This window comes from Lathyrus oleraceus, chromosome 2, assembly GCF_024323335.1.
Source record: "Lathyrus oleraceus cultivar Zhongwan6 chromosome 2, CAAS_Psat_ZW6_1.0, whole genome shotgun sequence".
NCBI lineage: Eukaryota > Viridiplantae > Streptophyta > Magnoliopsida > Fabales > Fabaceae > Lathyrus > Lathyrus oleraceus.
In genome coordinates, this window is record NC_066580.1 from 216348114 (window position 1) to 216360740 (window position 12627).

The 12627-nt window shown below is 35.7% G+C and overlaps 1 pseudogene; it reads right to left on the reverse strand.

Annotated features, from left to right (window-relative positions):
- Positions 1-2951: 2951 nt before the first annotated feature.
- Positions 2952-4693, reverse strand: LOC127118941 (probable mannitol dehydrogenase; annotated as a pseudogene).
- Positions 4694-12627: the final 7934 nt, after the last annotated feature.

Below are 12627 nucleotides of genomic sequence, written 5' to 3' on the forward strand. Positions count from 1 at the left end.
AAAGAATACTAGATGGCATGCAAATAGAAGATTATGTGATGGAAAAATTCACCATGTAGCTCATTCATTGCAACGAAAGAAGATTGATATGTTGTTTCCAGATTTTATCCTTGAGCCAAGGAACCTTAGGCTTGGACTCTCCAGCGGTGGAATGAACCTGTTTGGTAATTTGAGTACTAACCATACTTCATGGCCTGTTCTTCTCATAATTTATAATTTATCTTCGTTGTTGTGCATGAAGCCCAAATATATGATGTTATCAATTATGATTTTGGATCCAAAAAAACTAGGGAACGACATAGATGTTTATTTAACACCATTGATTGAAGATTTAAGGATTTTATGAGATGAAGGCATTGATGTTGATGATGCGTATACATGTGATAACTTTAAGTTGCGTGCCATGTTATTTTGCATAATTAATGACTTTCATGCATACATTAATTTTTCTAAGTACAATGTCAAGGGACATAAATCGTGTATAATATGTGAAAATAATACATGCTTCCACCAGTTAAAAAATGGAAAAGACTGTTTACCTTGGGCAACGAAAATTTCTAAGACCTAATCGTCCACACCCGTAGTTTGCATAAGGCTTTTAATGAAAATCAAGAGTTCGGTATCTCTCCAAAGCCCTTAGCCGGAAATGATGTTTATAAAAGACAATAAAACATCAATGTTTTCCTTAGAAATAAACTAAAAGGACCCTTGGAGAAAAATATTTGGAAAAAGAGGTCGGTGTTGTTTGATCTTCCATATTGGTCTAGCATCAATGTAAGACATTATCTTGATGTCATGCATGTGGAGAAAAATATATGTGATAGTTTGATTGTAACATTTTTAAATCTTAAAGGCAAGACAAAAGATACCACGAAATCCCGTGAAGTCATGTTGTTAATGGGTATACATAACATATTTGCCCCCTTCATGTCACACCCTATCTAAAAAAGAAAAAATATTTTTGCGACTGTTTGTTGGGTATCAAAGTTCCCCAAGGATACTCATCAAATATGAAGAAACTTGTGTCAATGAATGATCTCAAATTAGTTTTCTTAAAATCCCATTATTGTCATATCTTGATGCAACAACTTCTACCAGTGGCTATTCCAGACATTCTACCAAAAAATATAAGGGTAACTATAATCAGATATTGCTTAATCTTCAATGCTATATGTAGTAAAGTCATTAAGCCTGAAAATTTAGATGAGTTGGAACATGAGGCTGCAATTATCTTATGTTAATTAGAGATGTTTTTCCGTCCAACATTTTTTGACGTTATGGTTCCATTAATTGTTCATCTAGTAAGTGAGATTATAATTTATGGTCTAGTTTATTTACGGTGGATGTATCCTCTAGAGTGATACATGAAGATCTTTAAATGGTATACAAAGAAATCATGACAATCTGGAAGCTTCGATCGTTGAACGGTACATCATAGAATAAGCTATTGAGTTTTGTACAAACTATTTGTCATAAGCAAACTCGATAGGAATTCCCGAGTCTCGTCATGATGGAAGATATGATGGTAGATGTTAAATGTTAATATATTTGACCGATATGTGGTTTTTCAAGCACATTTGTATATATTGAATAACCTTAATGAAGTTCAACCTTACTCGGCCATTCAAAAAAGAGTTATCAAGGTTAATTTCCCCTGGATGAGTGATGAAATATTGTTGACAGAGCATAACAAAAATTGCATAACGTGGTTTAATGATAGAGTTTCTAAAGAGAGTGGTGCATCAGAGATAATTAAATGGATGTCACATATGCCTAAGTTTAATGTAATAACTTGGAGCGCATACTACATTACTAAATATTTATTCTATACACAACCAAAATATAATCATAGTATCATGCAAAATAGTGGGGTTATGGTTGAAACTGAATCCATGGACTTCTCTAGTTCGAAAGATAAGAATCTTGTACTGACATCTAGAGTGTACTTTGGGGTCATTGAGAAGATTATGGAAATTGCTTATGTTACATCTAAAGTGCATTTATTTAAGTGCAAGTGGATTGAGAGTAACAATGGTGTAGAAACCGATGAATTGGGATTCACACAGGTTGGTCTTTTGAAGGCGACTTATATGAACAAACCATTCATCACGGCATCCCAAGCAAAACAAGTTTTTTATGTCACTGACCCTTCTAACAAAAGACGATCATTTGTTCTTCAAGGAAAATATGTTCTTGATATTTATGAAAATCAAGATTTTAATTTCGATACCCCCTCTTTCACAAAACACATGTACGCCTCTCATCAGAAGAAAATGATTCTGATGATGATGTGCATGCTATTCGCCATGATCATCAAGAGGAAATATGGAAAAACAAGTAAATATTTTATATCACTTAACATCTCTCTATTGCGACAACTGCTATGTTGTTTATCTTTATGTTGTTTATCTTAATGGTTACATTACCTCTTCAAAGACCTTCACATCAAATACGCCACACCAGTCTCACTCTAGAAATCAACCGCCACATCATCCGAGAAAAATTGGAGACTGATCTTATAAAACTGTTTCCAAATCCCACTTCGGCACATATCACAAACTTCTTCATGAAACCCTTTATTACTCATGCATTTTCAAATTTCATTATCAAGTTAGGCCTTTTTTCTATTCTTCGTCCGACTTGTTGGGGAATATTAAATAACACCAAATAATTAATTAGTGGGCTGTTTTATAGTCCCACTAATATAAGGAGTTAGTGTTTTTTAAATTAATTATTATTCTATATACAAACATTAATGCTACAGGTCTATTATTTAATTTGGAATAAATAATAATGAGGTATGGTCACGTGTGTGGATTTTGTATTCCAATACATACATTACTCAAAATCACTTAACAATATTTGGTTTAGTCAACTCAACTTATATTTATAGTTATCTAAAAACATTAGATACGGGATGCGATTTTTAGCATGCGACATCCCAATTATTCATTTAAAAAAAAAAAAAATCAACTTAAAAAATCACTCAACTATTAAGAAGGGGTTCAAACAAAAAAAATTACATTTTTCATTCTCATAAATGTAAGTCTTGTATTTAAACTCTATCATTTTTAACGGCAGACATTCTATGTCTACTATCAAAAACATTTATTGCATACAAGAAGTAAAAAACAACAACAATCGAGGTTCTGCAAAATTTAAGAAGTTGGTTTCAAAGTGTTGCCAATGTCAATCACAAATCGATACTTGACATCTGCTTTGAGGAGCCGCTCCATTGCAGTGTTAACATAATCCATAGGAATGACTTCAATTTCAGGTTTTATATTGTGTTTCGCAGAAAAATCAATCATCTCTTGAGTCTCTTTCAACCCTCCAATCATACTTCCAGCAACCAATTTTCACCCTGCCAATCAATATTACCATTATCAAAATCTTATTGCTTGAAATCAAACAAATAAAATAAATATTTTTCACATATATGGTTGCTTACCTTGATGTAAAGGAAAGATAGGAAGCTCCAAAGGCTTCTCTGGTGCACCAACCATTACAAGCTTTCCATGAGACTTCAGTAATCCAATTAGAGGCACTATTGGATGGTTCGCCGAAACTGTATCAATGATTCCATCTAAAGTACCCACTGCAGCCTGTAAAATTCTAAACCTTATTAGTCAATAGTCCATTACAATTGCGAATTTTTTAGAATCATAATTTGAATCTATATATAATATAGTATACCTGCATTTTATCTTGGTCGCGGCTTATCAGAAATGAGTCAGCACCCAAGTGTTCTATTGCTTCTTTTTCTTTGTTAGGCGAAGTACTAATTACAGTAACATTAGCACCAAAAGCTTTGGCATACTTAACATCCATGTGACCAAGCCCACCAAGCCCAACAACACCTACATGAAGCCCAGATTTATCGAGTCCAAAATATCTTAGAGGACTATAGACAGTGATGCCAGCACAAAGGAGTGGTGCAGCAGCTTCAAGCGGTAAGCTATCAGGAATACGAATCACAAAATGTTCATCTGCGACCATTGTGTCTGAGTAGCCTCCATGAGTGATTTGTTCCATCACTATGTTTAGCACCATATGTGAGTGTAGATCGAGGGCAATAATTCTCGAGACTTTCCTCACAATTTTGGCAGGTACGACAGGAATCAACTAAGCATCCTACTCCAACTCTGTCTCCAACTTTGAATTTGTCTACTTTGCTTCCCACTTCTGTCACTATACCAGCAATCTCATGCCTATAGTCATACATACATGATAAATTATGAAATTGTAATTGAAAATGATTTTAAAAAGCCTAAAAGATGTGATTGTTTAAAGCATATACCCAGGAACTAGTGGATACGTGGAGACGCCCCATTCATTCTTCATCATGTGGAGATCAGAGTGACATATCCCACAATACAATATTTTGAATGCCACATCTTTTTCACCAGTTTCTCTGAAATTCAATAAAATAAATGATCAATTATTAGTGTAAAATAATACTAATAATTGATTAAAAAAGATGCATTAAATTAATGAAGATGTAATATAAGTGAAGTGAACCTTCTAGAAAAATTGAAAGGTGAGAGAACACCAGAAGGATCTCTAGCTGCCCAACCATAGGCTTTGTTAGGATGCTCAAGTTCAGGTTGTGTTGTTGCCATTTCAATGAGAATAAAAAGGAAGTGAATAAACTGTGTATTTCTCTATGAGTGGTGAGTAGAAAAAAGAACTTGTTTTTGATATTACAAGGATGTGGGAGTTATTTATAATGAGCAGCATATGTTGTGTTGTGTCGTGTTGCGAGGGTTGTTGTTGTTGTTAATGTATTCGGTGACGTTTATCTAGAGCGTGTTTCACATGTTAGGTGACGTTTTATTTTTAGAGGTCGGTCAAAAGTCGGAGACCTTTGTACTTCCTATAGTATTCAAAATAGATAGTACTCCTTCAGTTTCAAACTAAAGTTTGTGAACAAAATGTCTTTGAATTGTGTATAGTTTAACTTGTTAAATTTATAAGTGAACTCAATTCTATATATTAAAACATAGCCTTTTTGTATTCTTTTAATTTATCTTTTAATCATAGCCTTCAATTATATAAAAAGGGTTATATGACTCCAAGAATATGTTTAACAACTTTTTTTTTAATCTAACTGTTTAAGATTTTTTTACCCAAATATTCCTGATTTTAAAAAAAAATCTCAAAAAAAAATTGATTTTTTTTTCAATTTACCCCACTTTTAAGAGGAGGCGCCAAATCAATTGGCGCCTCCTCTTAAATTTAGAGAGGAGGCGCCAATTGGATTGGCTAGGGCTCCTTGTGTTGCCAATCCAATTGGCGACTATGTGTTAAGTTTTAAGGGAGACGTCAATTGGATTGACACCTATGTGTGTTTTATAAATTTTTTTTGAAAAATATTCTACATGATAGATAAATTCGAAATCGGATCAATTCATATTAATATTAATACCCGTTTACACATAAAAAAAAGGCTAATGTTGGCGACTGGGAATCAACGTAGTCTTGTGTATGCATCGAAGGGGTACCACCATAACTGAGTTCATGACCCATGCCAGAGTAGTTGGGCTATGTTTGAGTTATTGGAGGGCGACCAGGATGATTGAAGGGAGACATTGGTGTAAATGATGCGTCGAGGAAAGATTGAAATGATTGTTGTGGTATTTGGTATACATATGGTTGTTGAAGGTTTTAGTTTTGAGATGTTTGGGCTTCTTGGCTATGGTAGGAGGAATGACGGTTAGTGTTAAATGATCATTGGGTGTTTTGGCTAAGGCGGCTATGGTAGGGTGATGTGTTGGGTGCATAGAAATGTTGGGTCTCTTGATGATGATCTAGTTGTTGGTGGTGGTACGAGGCATGCTCTTAGTATTGTAGTTGGGTGTATGGCATGTTAGGGTTGTATGTTTGTGTGCTTGTGGAACGGAAAGTTTGACGGATAGGGCATTGTGAGTAGTCGGTCTGACAATGTTGTTGGGGGGTTAGATGTTGAGCCTTCTGGTGTGTAAGTTGCCTGGCGTGGGTTCTATAAGTACATATCCTCGGCGATGAACTCAAATCCAACCGATCTATACCAAGCCATATAATTACGACTTGGTTTTTCTTCAGTTGGCATCACATTGTCAGTTAAGACATGGTCATGGCGGTGCTTCCATTTGCGACACTCAGATCTAGCGAAGCTTTGCCATGGGTTAAAGTTTCATTGGTCGTTAACTTTGTGTAGATGTCATTCTCCTAGGTTTGCTGGGGGATTTGGGATATGTTGAAGCATACCGAGCTGCAATTTAACACGATCACTATTGTGCATCTCCACAGTGGTGAATCTTATGATCGGTGTGCATGCAGTCCAAACGACTGCGTCTTCTTCGTTGATTTCATGGTCATGATCCAAATTTAGGTATGGACGCCAAATGAACTGAAATGTGAACATATGTTAGATTATAAATTTGGTAGAAGAAATTAACAAATTATTACGAAATAATTAGGTTAATGGTCATACATCTGTCGGTCGAAGGTGATCCAAGAGATTGCGATACTGGGTAATACAATGTCTAGGACATCTGTTATAAGGATTACCACGTGCCGATCATCTGCACCATAAAGGTAAAAATATTATCTAGAGATAATAATCGGTAAAGTAAGTAAATATAGTCCATTTTTAAGAACTTACTTTTGTGCATACGGGAATGTGAAAGGGTTGTTGTTGACGGGCGCTAGGGACGGTAGTCTGGACCAACCACATGCTTGAAGCAAAACAGCACATCCAGAAAAGGTAGATGTGTCTTTGTGTGAATTTTTACACAAAGAGCTATAAAGATAAGTCATACAAGTGGATCCCCAATTGTAACTTCCTATTCTATCTACATGTCTTAGTAAAGGTAAATACATAACATGCATACTATAATCGCTACCTTCGGGAAATAAAAATGAACCAATTAAAAGCATAATGTAACACCTAGTTTTTATTATTCGAGCCTCTTCGGTTGAATTCTCATCTAACTGTAAGCTGTTATAATATACCTTAAGGCGTGAAAGGAGTATACCTTGACCTCTCGAGTTATCATCTATCAAATCAGCATCCAAGAGGTCCATGCAAATTGAATTTGCATAGTTGGTTTTACCACTTACCGCCTTACCTTCGATAGGCATTCCTAATAGCATGTAGACGTCTTCTAATGTCATAGTACATTCACCGGATGGAAACCAGAATGTGTGTGTCTCAGGACGCCATCTTTCACATAACGCAAGAATGAATTTATTATCCACCGACCAAGACATTATTTTGCTTATATGTCCAAAATCGGCGAGTTCGACATACGGTTGAATCATCGGATCCATGTGTACATATTCGTGGACCCGAGTTTGAAACCTTGGAACATCCTATAAAAGAAACAACAAAATACGTTACTTTATAAAAGATAAAAAAACAAATTAAGTATCATTATTAAAAGGTATTCTAGACAAATAATAGAAGAATAAAACGCTTACATAAGTTGTTATGTTTGCAATTGTGCCTCTATGTGATTCACCCATTGTGAGGAGAGACATCTTGTTGAGGAGAGACATCTGACGCATGCATGGCTTTGCATGCTTGGTTACGAGGTCTGCATGCAAGACATGATGGCTCAAATTGGACTGGCGCCCATGTACAAGCATTACAAGCTAGCGCTAATTGGACTGGCGCTAGGGCTTGCATGATTGACACATGGATTCCCTCTGGCTTGCATGTTTGACACATCACTTCCGTCTTGCTTGCATGTTTGACACACCACTTCTGACTTACTTGCATGTTTGACACATCACTTCTGACTTGCTTGCATGTTTGACACATCACTTTCGTCTAGCTTTGCATCTTTGACATATCACTTACCCATTGAAGTGTCTTACTATCTACATCCAACAATCAACACAAATTCATTTGCACCAAAAAATTAATATTCTTCTACACAAAGAATATTACAATGTCATCTCACCAAAATATACTATCAACATTCACTGCAATGGTGAGACATATGAGTCTGAGTTATACGGGTATTGTTTTTGAAACACCGATACTATCTAACTTACGATCAAGAGAAGTTCAAATTTCTTGCATTTGAAAAAACGAATTGAATCCTGCATAGGATATGGTCTTGTGTCAAAGATCACGTATCAAAATCCAATTTTTTTAGAACAGTCAATGCAAATTATTCCCGCTGAAGGAACGGGATGATGAAGATGTTGAATATATGTTTGTTAGTCACGAACATTCTGGTTGCAACTCTATTGAGTTGTATATTACTCTTCAACCAAGTATACCATCTCAGCAATCTCAAATAACTAATCAAGTTGAATCTAATGAATTTGATATAGAAAACTCAGATGACGCCAACCCAGAAGTAGAAGCAAAAGTCAACGTCGTTGATGAAGAAGAAGAAGAAGAAGAGACCGAGACAGAGGTCGATCATATGTTGAACAACAACATTGAAGATGATGATCAACCATCACCATTACCTCTAAGTCATGTATATAATCCGCCTCAAATTATGACAAACATGGATATGCATGACGATGAAACACCCAACAGTGTTTTTTATAACCCGTATCCACAATCAGAGTGTGAGTTAAAATTGGGAGACATGTTCCGCACTAAAGAAGAATGTGTGCGAGTTATCAAAAAATTTCACATGAATAACTCTGATGATTTCACTATGAAACACACTGATTCGAGAAGGTATGTCATCGAATATTGTAACATCCTTTGTAAGTTTTGGTTGGCCGCGTCTCACAAAAAGAGAAGCGACTCTTGGGAGATAGCTTCTATAGACCCACCTCACAGTTGCATTGTAACTAACGTTGAACAAGATCATCGTAAATTAAGCGCTGCATTGATATGTTAAGACATTTTGCCGCTTGTTAACAAAGATCCATCAGTGAAGGTAAGTATAATAATATCGCATATCGTCACAAGATATAATTATACTCCATCTTACAAGAAAGCATGGATTGTAAGGACAAAGGTTGTTGAACATGTATTCGGCAACTGGGAGGATTCATACAAAGAATTGCCATGGTTTTTATGGGTCTTAAAAACATACGTACCATGAACTGTTACAATTATGGAGACATTGCCAGCACTTACGCTAGAAGAAACCTGTGTTGCTAGAAATAGAATCTTTCACCGCCTATTTTGAGCGTTTGAACCGTGCATCAAAGGTTTTACATTCTGCAAACCTATTATTCAAATTGATGGAACATAGTTATACGACAAATACTAGGGTACTTTGCTTATGACTATTGCGCAAGACGACAACAACAATGTCTTTCCCATTGCCTTTGCTTTGGTTGAAGGTGAAACAACCGGTGGTTGGGGTTTCTTTCTTCGACATCTCAGAACATATGTCGCTCCACAAGCCAATCTTTGTTTGGTTTCAGATAGACATGTTGCCATTGAGAGTGCTTACAATAACCATGATAACGGATGTCATGATCCTCCTTCTACCCATGTCTATTGCATTAGACATATCGCACAAAACTTCATGCGTGCAATCAAAGATAAGAACCTTCGCAAAAAAGTGGTGAATGTTGGGTATGCTCTAACTCAGCCATCATTTCAATATTACCGTGATGAAATTATATTGTCTAATGCAGGTGCAGGAAGATGGGTGGATAATATACTAGTAGAGCAGTGGACAAGGGCATTTGACGAAGGTTGTCGACGGGGCCACATGACAACAAACCTTATGGAATGCATGAATGACGTATTCAAAGGCATTAGAAATCTACCAATAACCGTTTTGGTCAGAACAACCTATTATAGGTTGGCTCTACCTTCGCAACTAGAGGTGAAAGATGGAGTGCAGTGTTAGTTTCGGGTCAAATATTCAGTGAATGTTGTATGAAAGTGATGAAAGAGGAAAGTATCAAAGCTAGCACACACGCAGTTACAGTCTTTGACCGTCATAGGCAAATTTTCAGCGTATAGGAAACAATTGACCATAATGAGGGGAGGCCAAATTTATCCTATGCTGTCAAACTAAACAGAAGTTGGTACGACTGTGGAAAGTTCAGTCCTTCCGTATTCCTTGCTCCCATGTCATTGCGGCATGCGCACATACTCGCCAGGACACTTACAGTTATCTATCTGATGTTTACAAGGCCATTACCATCATGAATGTGTATAACAAAAGCTTCTCAGTGCTACCAATGGAGGAATACTGTCCTCCATACGAAGGTGGCATAGTTTGACACAACGATGAGATGCGAAGAAAGAAAAAAGGACGGCCAAACAACATGTGTATTAGAACAAAAATGGACATGTCTGATAAAATGATAAGACTATGTAGTATATGTCGTCAACCAGGACACAATAAGAACAATTGTCTGAATCAAGGAGTAACATCTGCATCATAAGATAGTTTCTCCTTTTAATATTTGTAACCTTGGATTTTTATATATCATTATCTATTTGTTACAACAAGGTTCACAACAAACATCACTACAACATAAGCAAACTTAAACCAAACCATTTCTAACTAATTACAACAATCAAACTTATGTCATCTCGTCCAAACATCATTTCCCTAACATCCTTAACAATTTTGACTCGCACCCAACCAAATATACTATTGAGTCTCTCAATACTTCTAACTTTTTCCCCTTCTGGTATTTTTCCATCTAACCAACGAACCAGCTCCCTCTTTAGTTGATCGAAACTACTGATGTTCTAGAAGAGCATTAACATCGGAGGTTTGTCTCTCAAATAAACCATATTTCCATAGCGGCAACGAACACCAAACATGTTTGCAATATGATGAAATGAGTTGTGGAAAAATAATTCACACAACACCTCTATTTATAACAAAAAAAATTGCACATTACACTGAGGCGTCAGACAAATTGGCGCCTCCTCTACAAAATAACAAATGAGCGTCAATTGTATTGGCATCACTATGTGTTGTAGCCAATCCAATTGATTTCTCCTATCTAACTTTAGGAGCTGGCGCTAATTGGTCTGACCCCTCCTCTAAAATGTGGGGTAGATTGGGATTTCTTTTTAAATTAGGGTTATTTTGGGATTTTTTTTTGAAAATTAGGGGTATTTGGGTAAAAAAAATCACTTTTTAATTGAGTATTTATATTTTCAAGTGAGCACAATATTACTGAAAATAATTATATAAATAAAATCAATATTATAAAGAAAAATTATATAAATAATTATTTTAATTTTGTTCAAAAAACATAAATAAAAACTTCCATTTTTTTTAATTTAACCATAAAAAAATAGATAAAAATATTTGTTGATGAACCGATAAAAATATTATCATTCCGGACATACTAGATAGCTTATACCACTGCATGTCAAATCATAATAAACATGTCCCTAAACATAGACTTAGGGCATAGAGAAAAGAGAAACTCAAAACTAATCTATGATCCATAGGAAGTACCAAAAGAACCCCTAACCACCTAAAAATCCAATATTAGACACAGGAAGACAAACTACAGGTCACAAACAAATGGGATGCCGACTCAACCTGTCTCTCACAAAGAGCACATAAGGTCCCTCCAATATAGAAATAACATTCCGCTTGAATAGGTTTTCCTTAGGCAAAAATTTATCTAGCAGAAGTTTTCAGGATAAAAACACCACCTTAGAAGGGGCCAAACTCTCCTAAAACAAAGGAAGATTTTGGTGATCATTCAAAATAGCTTCCTTAGATATAGTAACAACTTTATACTTTGCATGATAAGCAAACTCCATACAAAAGGACCCATATCAGATGTATCTCTAAATCCACTTATTGTTCTCCGTATTTATATGAACCACTTGGCTACTAGAGATTCTTCATGAACGAAAAACGACATTCTCTATCTAAGATCCCAAAATATCAACCTCTGAACACACTTCCCAGTCTCACCTACCAACCCTTTAGGAATTTGAGAAATAGAAAAAGTATCAAAAATATAATTTTAAGGGACACACTACCTAGCTCGGGATCTTTCTAAAACGAGGTCGAAAAACCAAATCTAACCTTCTTAACCAACCCCAATTTTTTATTTGAATATATTTCTCATATAATTAACACTTTTTCAAATGTATGATGAACACCCAGTTATTAATGAAAAAATAACAAATTATGAAATATTGTTTTCTTTATGAGTGTGTAAGGTAACCGATCACACCAAATTACACCGTGTTTTTTACTCGGATTTCACATGTTTATTAGGACTTTATTATCATTTTGTTTGTATTATGCTCTCTTTTCTCTTGTTTTGAGATATTTAGCACTTCCGGATTCTTTTGGAAGAAACGAAGCAAAAAGACCTAAAATTAGGGTTTTTCGGCGAAATTATACACATGACATTGCACATGGCGGCCGCTATAGGGGAAGCCATAAGTCATCATCCCTCAACTAGGAGGTAACCTCCACATTCCCATGATCCACCCCATTTACACACATGGCGGGCGCCATGAAGGGATGGTGGGCGCCACCTTTGTAAATCACGTTCCCACTAAGTCCCACTAAGGAGAAGTTGAATGGCACAATGGTCTTTACAAACTGCTGAAAATCTCTATAAATAGCTCGTTCCATTTCATTTTCTAATCATCTAACTTAGTTTTACAACACTAACAATATATTTATCATTTGTAATAGCGATAATCCGTCA